Here is a 13,091-nt window from a genome sequence, read left to right as displayed (position 1 = left end):
CTGAAGTGTGATGGAAGAATTAAAACAAATCTGTAGTCTAGGTCATGCCAATTTCCACACATTATCATTTGTTGTGCTGTGTAGTGTTGTCGGTAAAACTGTATGTCTCAGCAAATGTTGTGATCATTTCAAATGGAACTGTATTTACTGGAATTGCAGTGCACTTCCACACCATCCATACTCCACTCTATAACAGTCCAAGTAGGCCACTACTCTCTACTCAACTCTACTCAATGACACTCTATTCTCAGGCTATGCCACCGTACGCTACGGCACTCTATCCCACTCCACTCCACTTTATGCCACTCTGTCACTCTACTCTACTCTTTGCCATTCCACTCTACTCCACTATGTTCCATGGCAATCTCTGCCTCTCCCCTCTGACACTTTACTCCACTCTACCCCACTCAACAATACTCTACTGTACTCTATGCCATTTCACTCTACTCCACTATGTTCTATGAAACTCTCTGCCACTCCACTCTGTCACTTTTATCCACTCTACAACACTCCACAGTAATCTCCTGTACTCTATTCCACTCTATGACACTCCACTCTATGCCATCCTATGGAACAAACCTCTATGGCACTCCACTCTACAGCACTATACTCAGACACTCCACTCTACGCCACTCCACACCACTCTATTAAACTCCTCTCCACTCTATGCCACTCTACTCCACCCCACTCTACTCCATGACACTCCACTCTATGCTACTCCACATTATACCACTTTATGCCAATTTACTCCAGTCTAATCCACAACACTCTACTCCATTGCACAACACTCTACTCCGCGACACTCTACTTCTCCACAACACTCCACTCTATGATATTCTAGAGCACTTTACTCATCTCTGACACTTCACTCAAGGACACTCTACGACATCCTTTTCTACTCCAATAAACACCAGGGTGCCCCCTTCAAAGTATATTGATGGGGCCCCACATGCTCTAGACACAGTCAGTAGCTCTCAGGCCAGGGGCCTGCTGCCCATGCACAGTGCCAAAGGAGACCCCTGGCACCGAGGGCTCTGTGTCGGTTAATGTTATGCCACTGCTCTACACCACTCCACTCTATGACAATCTACTATTTCCAGTCTATGACACTTCACTCTATGGTACTCTGCTGTACTCCACTCTTTTCCACTCCATCTTTAACACTTGACTCCATGCCACTCCAGTCAACTCTCATCTATGTCAGCAACATTTATCCATGCTGTACAGGAGCCACGCTGGTGTACAAGATGGCTAAAACACATTGGCAAAGCCAATAGTCTGGCATAGGCAAGACCTATTGGTTGTTCCAATGCTTGTTAAAAACGATGCTTTTTAAGCCTTCAAAAGAGCACTTCAAATGTAACACATTCTTGTAGTTGTTTATTACTTAAAGATGAATGCAATTCTTCTTGGAAATTTTGAATAAATATGGTAGTGAGATAGTTCCTCAAAAATGATAATCTGCAAAATGCTTTCTTTTTTTCTCTTTGTAAAAATGACATACATCTGTACTGGTAATGTAGATTTACTAAATTGATTGTAATATTATTGTGTTTTACATACCTTTATCAGTTAAGAAATGTGTTATACACTAAAGGTTAAACATTTTCGAAAGATGGTAATTTTATGAATGTGGGAGTGGAGTATTGTATTGAGGCTAAAGATTTAATACAAAAGGAATGCATTCATATAGATTAGAGCTCATTGTGCGCTCTTCTACTCTCTATTTTACATTGTTACAGGGCCTAATCTTTTGTGGCAGTGAATCATTCGAAAGGTCACTGGTGATAAAGTTTAAACTCACTGAAACTTTGTTAGAGCTGCAAAGCCTGCGTAAGTGGAAATATGAACGATCCAGTGTTGCTCCAGGGAATACAATTAATCACCAGAAAATGCTAAGTGGGCACATGTAATTCTGTCTTTTCATCAGTTCAAAGCATTTATTAATTCCTCCAAGCATTTTAAAGATATAAATGAATTTTTCAATCTGTGCACTGACACATTCAGCCCATTAAATTCAAGCTGGTCATTTTCCAAATGTTTTGGTTTCCTAGTACACCACTGGAGGTGGCACATCATGTGATGACCATGTTGGCGTCATGGCACCCGGGAATCTGCTACACTGCAATGCGGCCATTTTCTCTGGTTAATCTACAGCAAAGTCTCAATTCTTTCATTTAACTTTGATTCTGTGTTTCTTATGGATGGACTGAGGCGACAGTCTGAAACATATTTTCAAACGTGCATTATCATTTTGGCTACCTTCCACTCTGTGAAACTTTTTATTCCATAATATATATATATGTGATCAAGGCAGAGATGCCGAAACGTGTTACAGCAAAATAATTAAAACAACGTGTGAAGTTTGGAAAATCAAGCCCTTGTGCCGGTGCCTGGTTTTAATTGAGGAATTGGAGTTTGCGTGTATATATATATATTCCCTGAAAAAAACATAGGTTTTAGGGGTGTTATAGTTAGCTAGATATTTCACTCGTATAAAACCATTGAAATTCCCCCGTTATAGTTAGTTATACTAACTATAATTCGCTCACCCGCAATCCACTGCCGATGATGTCACATATTTCATCATTCATGGCAGGTTCACTGATGACATCATCCAGCGAATGTGGTTTGCTTTGATATTTAAATAAGTATATATATATATATATATATATATATATATATATATATATATATATATATATATATATATATATATATATATATATATATATAATTAATTTGACTAAACTAACTCTGTCCCCAAAAGAGGAACAAGTGCTCAAATTAGGTTTATCCTTTTGCCCGCCTTCCGAAGTCAATTATGTAGAGACCCGCATAGACACTTACAAATTAGTGAGGAATTTGAAATTGAAAAAATTCTTTGCTCTCAATAAGACCAAGAAATCTCCCACAAGTAGAGAATCTAATACTAGTGGTATGGACAATGATAACCTACTTGTCTCTGACATGGATCTCTTGCTGGAACTCCATGATATGGGAAATACTGATGATGAAACGACAATTTCTAGGGCTCTAGAAATCAATGAAGAAACTCGGGAAGAGACAACTGAGATGCTCAATCGAGCTCTGGACTTGGCTAGAGAACAAAATGTAGACATCTCCAAGACAGTAAGCACTGACTTCAGAACTAAATCAAAATTCACCCCCCTCAATGTGAGAGACTCTGTGGACATTTTTCATGAGTTGGTGGTCAATGACCTTAAAAATCTGGAGAAATGCACGAGCGTGCAGAATAAAACATTTAGCAAGCAAGAAAAGGAGTATTTTGCCTTAGTGAACAAATTGAAGTCCAACAGCAGTTGCATTGTGCGAGATGCAGATAAGGGGGGCAATATTGTTTTATGGGACAGGAGTCAATATCTATGTGAGAGTTACAAGCAACTCAATAACAGAGATAACTATGTTGAGACCATGGACACAGTAATGCAGGAAAGTTTTGCTAAATATAACATTCAACTGCGGGAATGGTTTAAACTTAATTTAATCTCCAAAGAAGAGTTGCAATTTTTGTCAGTGTGTAACCCTGTAACACCGGTGTTTTATTTAATACCTAAGGTGCACAAATGCGCAGTTAACCCCCCAGGTAGACCTATAATCTCTGCAATTGGGGGGGGCCTGGAGAACACATCAAAATTTATTGACTCTTTTCTCTGTCCCCTAGTCAAACAACTCCCATCCTATGTCCAAGACTCAGGAGATTTCTTGCGTAAGATCTATGACCTACCTTGGGAAGAAGATTACCTACTCATGACAATAGACGTCACTACACTCTACACCAGCATTAGACATGAGGACGGCCTGAGAGCCGTGAGACATGCACTAAGAGCCAGACCGATCAATCTCTGGCTACATTCACAAATGCTGGTGGAGATGGCGTCTGTTTGTCTTAATAACAACTTTTTCCTGTTTGAGTCCACTCTTTTCAGACAGATATGTGGGACCGCGATGGGCACCTGCTTCGCCCCCAGCTATGCTAATTTGCATATGGGCTGGTGGGAGGAGCAGGTGATCCGCGCGGAGTTCCACGCTGAATGGGGTGAAAACATACTGCAATGGAGTCGGTATATAGACGACCTATTTGTAGTATGGAAGGGTTCAGAAGCCAGTGCCAGGAACTTTGTGGATAGGATTCAGGTCAACAACTTGAATTTAAAATTCACCTCTGAAATTAGCGCAACATCCCTGAATTTCCTTGATCTAACTATCTTTGTGAAGGAGGGCCGTCTACATTCCCAATTGTTCCGTAAACCAACTGCGGGCAATACACTGCTCCACGCAAACAGCTTCCACCCTGATAGCCTCATTAGGAGCATACCATATGGAGAAAGTTTGCGTGTGATACGTAACTGCAGTGATCCCGTGGGCCAGGCAAAAGAGTTTGTCACGCTTGAAAAAAGATTCAAAGCCAGGGGATATTCTGAATCTAATATCTCCAGTGCAATAGAGAAAGCTAAGGGGAAAAGCAGAGAAGAAATTCTCTTCAGAAACCCCTTACAAAAGCAGACAGCCAAAAGCCCCAGGAGTAACATCAGAATGATTACTGCGTATAACAAACAACACAGATCAGTAAGGGGCATTCTTAACAAACATTGGCATCTGATAGCCAATGATCCAGTCCTTGAGCAGTTTGTGAATAAGAGACCTGAAATCACCTATAGGAAGGCAAAATCTTTTAAACAAATGTTGGTTTCAAATGTTTTGCCTGATGTCGTCCACCATCAAAAGAAAGGGTCTGAGTGGCTTAAGAGAAAACCAGGCTTTATCAAATGCTTTAAATGTAAAGCCTGTACTGCAGGAGTTAACACTCGCACATATACAACTGGAATTTCTAAAAGGCACAAAACCATCAAAGGTTTTTTCAACTGTAAGACGGATTTTGCCGTCTACGTGCTTGAGTGCCCTTGTGGCCTCAGGTACGTGGGCAGCACGATTCATCCAGTCCATGTGCGCATCCTGCAACACATGCGGGCCATCAAAAATGCCGATCCCACCTATCCGGTGGCCCGGCATTTTGAGACGTTTCACAACAAAGATGTAACAGGGCTCTGTTATTTCGTTGTTGATTCTGTTCCTGTCAGCAGTAGGGGCGGGGATCGCTTGCAGAAGTTGAGACGGCTTGAGTCCAGATATATCCTGGAACTCAATGTCAAGGCCCCTGGAGGTCTCAACCTAGAAGAAGACTTAAAAACACATCTGTAGATCTAGATGTCCAGATTTGGGGAACCAACCTGGACCTGAGGTTAGGCCTATAGGCTAGTTTAACTGTACATGTTCAAACGGGAGTAGGTGCTCGGCTCAGGATCCCCGCTCCCACTAAAGAAAGAGGTTTTATTTTTAATTTGCACAATTGAATGGGTGTTATGATTATAAATAGGGGTCACAAGTGAAACCTGTTGCCTTATTTGCCCACTGGGGCGGTATTCCAAGCGGTTTGCTCAATGCTAAAATGTATAGAAATACGGCTGAATATAATCTTGCATATGACAAAAAGCCCACTAGGGCATAATGGTTTGTGTAAACTGTTTTTCATCACATGATGTATAGTATTTAAGTTAACCAGTAGAAGTGCACTTAATTACAACTATGTATTTCCAATTTTAATTTGTCATTTGCTGCCGATGAATTGGTTTAATTGAGCTCCGCTATGAATTTCAAAGGATGTTTTGTTGTAATGGAACGAACTATAAGTCTTTTTTCCATTGCTTTCCTTTATTCTGTGTTCCGGTCATGTGACCTCGTTTACCTGGGTTTTGCACTTTATAATGGTTCCCGTTTACACTGCACCTCTGGTGATCAAGCCTGCTGGTCAGGCGAAACGCGTCCAGGGCTCTGACAAATAAAATTCAATTTGTCCGGTACACGGTCTCGTCAGCGTGTGGTTTTTCTGCCCGTTGAGGTTTCTTCGAAAAGACCTGGCAGCGGAGGTCTTTGATACAGACGAGACACCCGTTGGTTTGGCAGGCGGTGACTACTTCCGCGGCAAGGAGTGGAGAAGATATATATATATATATATATATATATATATTAGGTCATTTAGTTTCCGCAAACGCTGAAAACATCGCCTTGACCCAACCTCTCACGATGGGGGCTCGTGCTGGGTGGCGAGCCCTGCAATCACCTCGTATTTCCACACGCTCCTCCAGGTATGAAAAAACACGAGCCCAGGTGCATCCAAAGGTTTTATTTCAGCAAAAACGGCAACAGATAAACTCAACGCGTTTCGGGATAGTCTCCCTTGCTCACGAGTCAAGTTGTGTGAATTCCATTGGAGTAATTTAAACAGCATGTGACAGATAAACATAAACAAAAGACTACCGCGATTTATACAAACAAAGTGGTAGCTAGGGAATGATGTCTCTGAATACAGTACATTGCTCGTAAACATGGTTAAATTAAATGGCCCTCTGCTGTAAATTTATGTATATACAAAAAGCACAACCTTATTTACAATTTCATTGTCACGCTATATTTACAAAAGGCACAACATTAGTCTGGAATTCTTTGTTCTTTGCTGCGCAAAAATTAATAGGCGGAAGAGCTTATTAAAAGACACTCATACTGTAAAGTAATGTCTTGAAAATTAAACAGGTAATCCCTGTTGTCAGTCCTATTATTAAAATAGACTCGGTTCTTCCCACCATATATTATACACGCTGCGCAAACCAAATGTTAATTAATAATAGAGCCCCTGTGGGTAAACATAAGTTTGATTTTACATTGCCTTCCAAAAATCATGACAAATCAGTGTCGCCCTTCTGGGCAAACGATCTAAATATTGCTTAACGCACACATTAGTGAAATTTCAGCGGTTGCCAAACAAATAGAATTAAGCCCCAGTGGGCATAGTCTCTTATTTAACCAAAACAATTTCTTGAGTTGTGTATACTGCTTCCTTCACAAGGATTTTCCCATTCCCTGAAAAAATAATGAAAAACTAAATTAAAAAAACACACTAACAAGATATTTATACAAATTCTTAAAAGAGTTCTTTCAGCGAGCACACATATATATAACAACTTCTGGGATTATATCGGGACAGACCCTGGGGCACTACAGGCATAGCAAAAAACATTATATCACTTAGCTGGGACAAATTGCAACAATAGAGTGGAAAGAGAGCTACTCACTACTGTCATTAGACGTAGTAAGCCTTTACACAAGCATCCCTCACCAACAAGGCTTAGATGCTTGTAGATATTTTTTGGCAAGGAGATCAGTGTCATATTTGCATCACACGCAAATGCTCATAAAAATGATGCACACATGCCTAACCCAGACATATTTTTTATTTGACAACAAAGTCTTCAAACAAACCCTCGGTACTTCCATGGGGACTTGTTTTGCTCCCTGCTTTGCAGGTCTCTTTATGGGGTACTGGGAGGATTCTATTTGTTTGGCAACCGCTGAAATTTCACTAATGTGTGCGTTAAGCAATATTTAGATCGTTTGCCCAGAAGGGCGACACTGATTTGTCATGATTTTTGGAAGGCAATGTAAAATCAAACTTATGTTTGCCCACAGGGGCTCTATTATTAATTAACATTTGGTTTGCGCAGCGTGTATAATATATGGTGGGAAGAACCGAGTCTATTTTAATAATAGGGCTGACAACAGGGATTACCTGTTTAATTTTCAAGACATTACTTTACAGTATGAGTGTCTTTTAATAAGCTCTTCCGCCTATTAATTTTTGCGCAGCAAAGAACAAAGAATTCCAGACTAATGTTGTGCCTTTTGTAAATATAGCGTGACAATGAAATTGTAAATAAGGTTGTGCTTTTTGTATATACATAAATTTACAGCAGAGGGCCATTTAATTTAACCATGTTTACGAGCAATGTACTGTATTCAGAGACATCATTCCCTAGCTACCACTTTGTTTGTATAAATCGCGGTAGTCTTTTGTTTATGCTTATCTGTCACATGCTGTTTAAATTACTCCAATGGAATTCACACAACTTGACTCGTGAGCAAGGGAGACTATCCCGAAACGCGTTGAGTTTATCTGTTGCCGTTTTTGCTGAAATAAAACCTTTGGATGCACCTGGGCTCGTGTTTTTTCATACCTGGAGGAGCGTGTGGAAATACGAGGTGATATATATATATATATATAGCAATCTGCTTTGAAGACTGAGTGGATGTATAAGTGTCTGAATGGAGGATTTAGTAGCAATGTGATTGACTGTCTAAGTGACAAATGTAAAGTGTCTCACTAAATATATGGGATAGTGATTAAACTGTGTGAATACCTGTATCACTCTGTCTCTTGTTGTGTAAACTACTACATAAGTTGGTTACTAGCTATGTGAAAGTCTACATTAGTTATTCATTAGTTAAGTGCGTATTTGTATGGGATAGTGAATGAATGTGTGTGTGGTTGGGTGGGACGTGTGTGACTGTCGAAAGATGTGTAAATATTTGATTTAGTAGGTATATGAGGTTAAGACTGTATGTGGAAACAGTTGTTTGGGTGAGTGAAACTCTTTAAGGGTGTGGTGATGAGTAAATATATTTCTCAATGATATATGTCCAATAAACTAAAAATATAAAAAGCAGTGTATGTGACAATTGTTGTATATAAATAAGTGTACAAAAGACTCAGTGATTTTATGAGTGACGTATGGATAACTGTATACTTGTAATAGTGATTTTATAACACACTAAGTATGAGTTACTATCTATACATATATACAGTGGTGTTTGTGTAAGTGAGTAGCTTAGTAAATATAAGTATGATCAATTGTTTGCACAAGTGAGTAGGATGTCTGCATAAGTGAATAGGATATGTGCTGGTGTGTAATGTTGATGTAGGTGTATAAGTATATTTAATGTTGTTCTATTGATCTTTGTTAGCATGTAGGAGTAAATCTATAGATAAGTGTTTAGATGTGTGTGTAGATGTAGGAATCACTGAGTTGGTTTTTAGAAACTTGTACTGGTGTGTCAATGGTTTTAAATATGGTACTTCATATTTTATCATGAGTGTTGAAAGGTTATGCTACTGTATGATGAGGTGTATCAGTTTGGCACATGGATGATGTCATCAGTGATGTCATCAGTGATGTTATTTGAGATGTCATCAGTGTTGTCATCAGTTAGGTCACTGACCATGTCATGAATGATGTAATATGTGACATCATCAGCAGTGGATTGCGGGCGTGTGATTTATAGTTAGTACAACTAATTTCAATGGTTTAATACTAGTGAAATGTCTAGCTAACCATAACACCCCTAAAACCTATGTTTTTTACAGTGAATTTCTAAGATTTTTTAAATGCTAATTCCTAACTATAACTTGTCTGAAACCTATGTTTTTTTCAGTGAATTTCAAAGGTTTTTTAAATGCTAATTCTTAACTATAACATGTCTGAAACCTATGCTTTTTTAGTGAATTTTAAAGGTTTTTGTAAAATACAATTTTTAAATGTATTAATCGTTATTTTTATTTTTTTATACTGATTTTCTACATTTTTTTAAACAATTTATTTTTAGATATTTTATTTTTTAAATTACATTATAATTACATTATAAATTACATTACAAAATATACTTTCTCAGAATGAATTACTTTAGTTTAAATACTTTGCAAATAGTCAATAGTCTTCTAAGTATAGTAGTTACAGTTGTTGTAATGCACAACACAATTTCAGACAAAATGCAACATGGAGGTCAATGTGAATTTCTAGTTAAATGCAGATAATTACTTTTTGGATTACTTTTCTAACCACAGGACTTGATCCTAGATTCAGTCCTGGGACATCTCCTGTAAACAGTTGAGTAAAAGCATTTTGGTTACAGTAGTGATTTTTAAGGAATATTAATGTATTTTAAAAGTTGACACAGAAACTGTTTCACATACAATCACCAATGTTATCCTATGGGAGGAAATTCACTTAGCAGGTAAGCATTGTTAATGTCACTTTTTTTTACTCAGTGGTGGATCCTGGATCCAGCACTGGTGCATCTCTTGTAAACAGTTGAAAGAATGCATTTAAGTCATACAGGTGATTTTTAAAGAATATTTTTAGTTGGTGAAAATAGACACTTAGAAACTTTTCTGGTGAAAACTAGACAATAGATTCCTATGGAAGGAAATACAAGTTACTGGTATATATGGTTATAATTACTTTTCACGGTCAGTGCTGGGCTAAAAAGAAGCAGCACTGAGGTCACTCCTGTTAACAGGTAAGTAAATCGGAATTCATAGTTCAGCTGATTTTAGAGGGATATTTGTACGTTTCATAAATCAACACTTGGAAACTTTTCTGCTAAAACCCACACAATGGATTCCTATGGAAGAAAATGCAAGTTACTGTACGCTTAGAATTACTTTTCAGGGTCAGTGATAGGCTAAAAGATGCTGCACTGGGCTCTCTCCTGATAATAGGTGAGTAAATTGTAATTCATAATTCGGCTGATTTTTTAGGAATATTTGTACAATCTTGAAGGAAGGGGGCGGGGCCTGAATTTAAATTTGTGCAAACACCCCCTGTGGTGCGTTTTAAGTTGCGGGATTAAGTGCCCTTGAATCCTGAGGTCCCCTGGGTGCCAACCAGCCCACCAGGTACCTCTAGTATGCACCAGGAGGCTGCGTTGCGGAGCGGTGTTCAGAGGCCACGCCCCTTTTTACAACACTCTGCAACGCAGCTCCATGGCACTTACTAGAGGTACCTGGTGGGCTAGTTGGCCCCCAGGGACCCCCAGTATTCCAGGTGAATTTGTTCCCCCTCTACAAACACGCCAGAGGGTGCGTTTGCAGAGTGGTGCAATGAGGGGGCGTGGCTACAATCCCATTTTTTGTTTTTTTTTAAGTAGGGGGGCTGTGTAGCCCCCTTCCTTTTCTAATTTTTTTAGCCCTGGGGACCCCATCTCCCAGGGCCTGCCCCCAATTTATGAAAAACAAAATCGGGAAGGGGACCCGGGTGCTCTCTCTTCCAAATAGGAAAGCAGGTTGCAATGGCAGGGTGGGAGCCTCGTGGCTCCCACCCTGCCTTTGCAATCGGCAGTGTCCCAGGGGTGAGCACCCCGGGACACTGCAGGAGCCGGCCCTGGAGGGTGGTGGTCCCCAGGGCCCTCGACAGCTCCAGGCCCCCCTCCCATCATTTGAGAAGCCCCGGGGTGGTGGTCCCCGAGCTTGGGGGTTCATAACGGACCCCCAAATTAAATATTTAGTGCCCCTGGGAGGTGGCAGTCCCTGGGGCGTATGGGGGGGCTCAGGCCCTCCCCACACAGGTTTTTTAATTAAAAAAAAGCCCTACGGGGTGGCAGTCCCCAAGGCTGCGGGGGGGCCCCGTTAACACCCGCATACATTAAATTAGAGCCCCGGGGGGTAGTGGTCCCCGGGACTGGGGGGCCTGATAGCCCCCCACCTATTTCAAAAAAGCCCTGGAGGTAGTGGTCCCTGGGGCTGCGGGGGGCCTGTGAGCCCCCCACATACATTAACTAAGAGCTCCGGGGATGGCGGTCCCCGGGGCAGTGTGTGGGGGAATGGGACCCCCTCACACTTTTTTATTAATGCCCGCGGGATTTGGCCCCCCCCCGGGGGCAAATTACCTTATTTACAATGGAAGACCACATTTCTCTTTTTTTATTTATTGCTAGGATGTGCGGATCCTATGCGCCTCTTGTGACTTAAAAAAAAAATGTGGGGCCCTGGGGGTCCTTGTGGGACCCCCTGAGCAGGCCTAGGGGGTCAAGGTGTGTCTACCCTTCCCCTTTTTCGCATTTTGAGGCGTTTGTTTTTAGTTTCTTGTGCCTCGGTTATTGCTGCCAACATTTTCTGATTTTGACTGTTGACAGCCAATCAGCATGCAGCTCGTGCACGGCAGGGTGCGTGCAGGCTGCGCTTAGGTTATGCGGATAGATACGCGGATCCACCGCACCCATAGATATATAAATGACATTTATCAGGCACTACTGAATGGATTTACACCAAATAAGCAAAAGGCACAAGTCTGAAACAAGGACTACCTCTTTGCCTAATTTGGTGTAATTCCGTTCAGCCGTTCGGGCTGTAGCCGCGTCTAAAGGTCCTTTGGGAAATTGCATGGGAAAACACATTTTGGTACCCCCCTTTTTTCTCGGCCTCCGCTTCACCAATCACCCCCAAACTTTCAGGGAAGGAGCGGAACTGAGCTGGCCAAAAGTAACTACCTACTGTTGATCGCCAGTAGGTTATATTTATATATATATATATATCTCCAAAAGTCGTTGTTTTTTCTCCTGCTTCCCCCACAGAACAACGAAAGGAGCGAGACCACAAAGTAGGTGCAGTTTCTTCAGTGCTTTTATTTTGTGCCTAGAGTTTCAGCTTCCACAACGTCTTCGTTATCAGGAAAAACGTACCCGGACTTTTTGCTGGTGCAAAAAGTGAATTTAATAGCAGGAAACAACGCGTTTCACCATTCGGCCTGCTCACGTTTCAAACGCCATGATGCTAATTGCTTTTTTTATACAAAGTGCACTCTCACCCAAAAAGTGATGTCAGCGAACCAGCGAACATACCAGCCATTTTGTAATATATAATCATGTTTTTCATTCAATGGCCAACATACCTATGTGTCGTATTTTGCCACTCAAATTGCATTATTCAATTCATAAATACAATTTAAATAGTTACCACAAAAGTAAAGCATGCCGGGAATTGTTTTTTGCTCCTTTTGAAAAAATATATACAAACAGCTTATATTGTAAATCGGCACATAATTCATATTGTTATAGATCATAGTGCAACGATTTTTCATATGATACAATTATAAATTTCAACAAAATAGTGTCATACTGTGCCTATATCATTGCAATATTGCCACGATGTATTTAAACAAAAGCTGCTTAAATAAAGCTTTCAAATTCATCCTTCAAAAAGGACAAATATGCCCTAGTGGGTCCTTATTCACAACTATACAAACAGTACTGCCCAAGTGGGTAAATTACATGGCACAATTATATCTTAAAGCACTTCTGTGATGTATCATTTCATCCGCTTTAAAACTATGCATTTTCTTATCTCATTGTTGCCATATACAATGGATCGCTCATACCAAACCTAAAAATTAAAATTAAAAACA

General features: G+C 40.4%; 1 protein-coding gene across 2 annotated transcripts in view; it reads left to right on the top strand.

Moving 5' to 3' along the window:
* SLC16A7 (solute carrier family 16 member 7) overlaps positions 1-13,091 on the top strand; it is a 540,170-nt gene that overhangs the window by 288,996 nt on the left and 238,083 nt on the right. The window lies entirely within an intron of this gene.

Source organism: Lissotriton vulgaris, chromosome 1_1 (assembly GCF_964263255.1).
Source record: "Lissotriton vulgaris chromosome 1_1, aLisVul1.2, whole genome shotgun sequence".
In the NCBI taxonomy this organism is placed as follows: Eukaryota; Metazoa; Chordata; class Amphibia; order Caudata; family Salamandridae; genus Lissotriton; species Lissotriton vulgaris.
The sequence above is the reverse complement of the archived record's forward strand: the minus strand, read 5'-3'. Positions and strand labels throughout refer to the sequence as shown.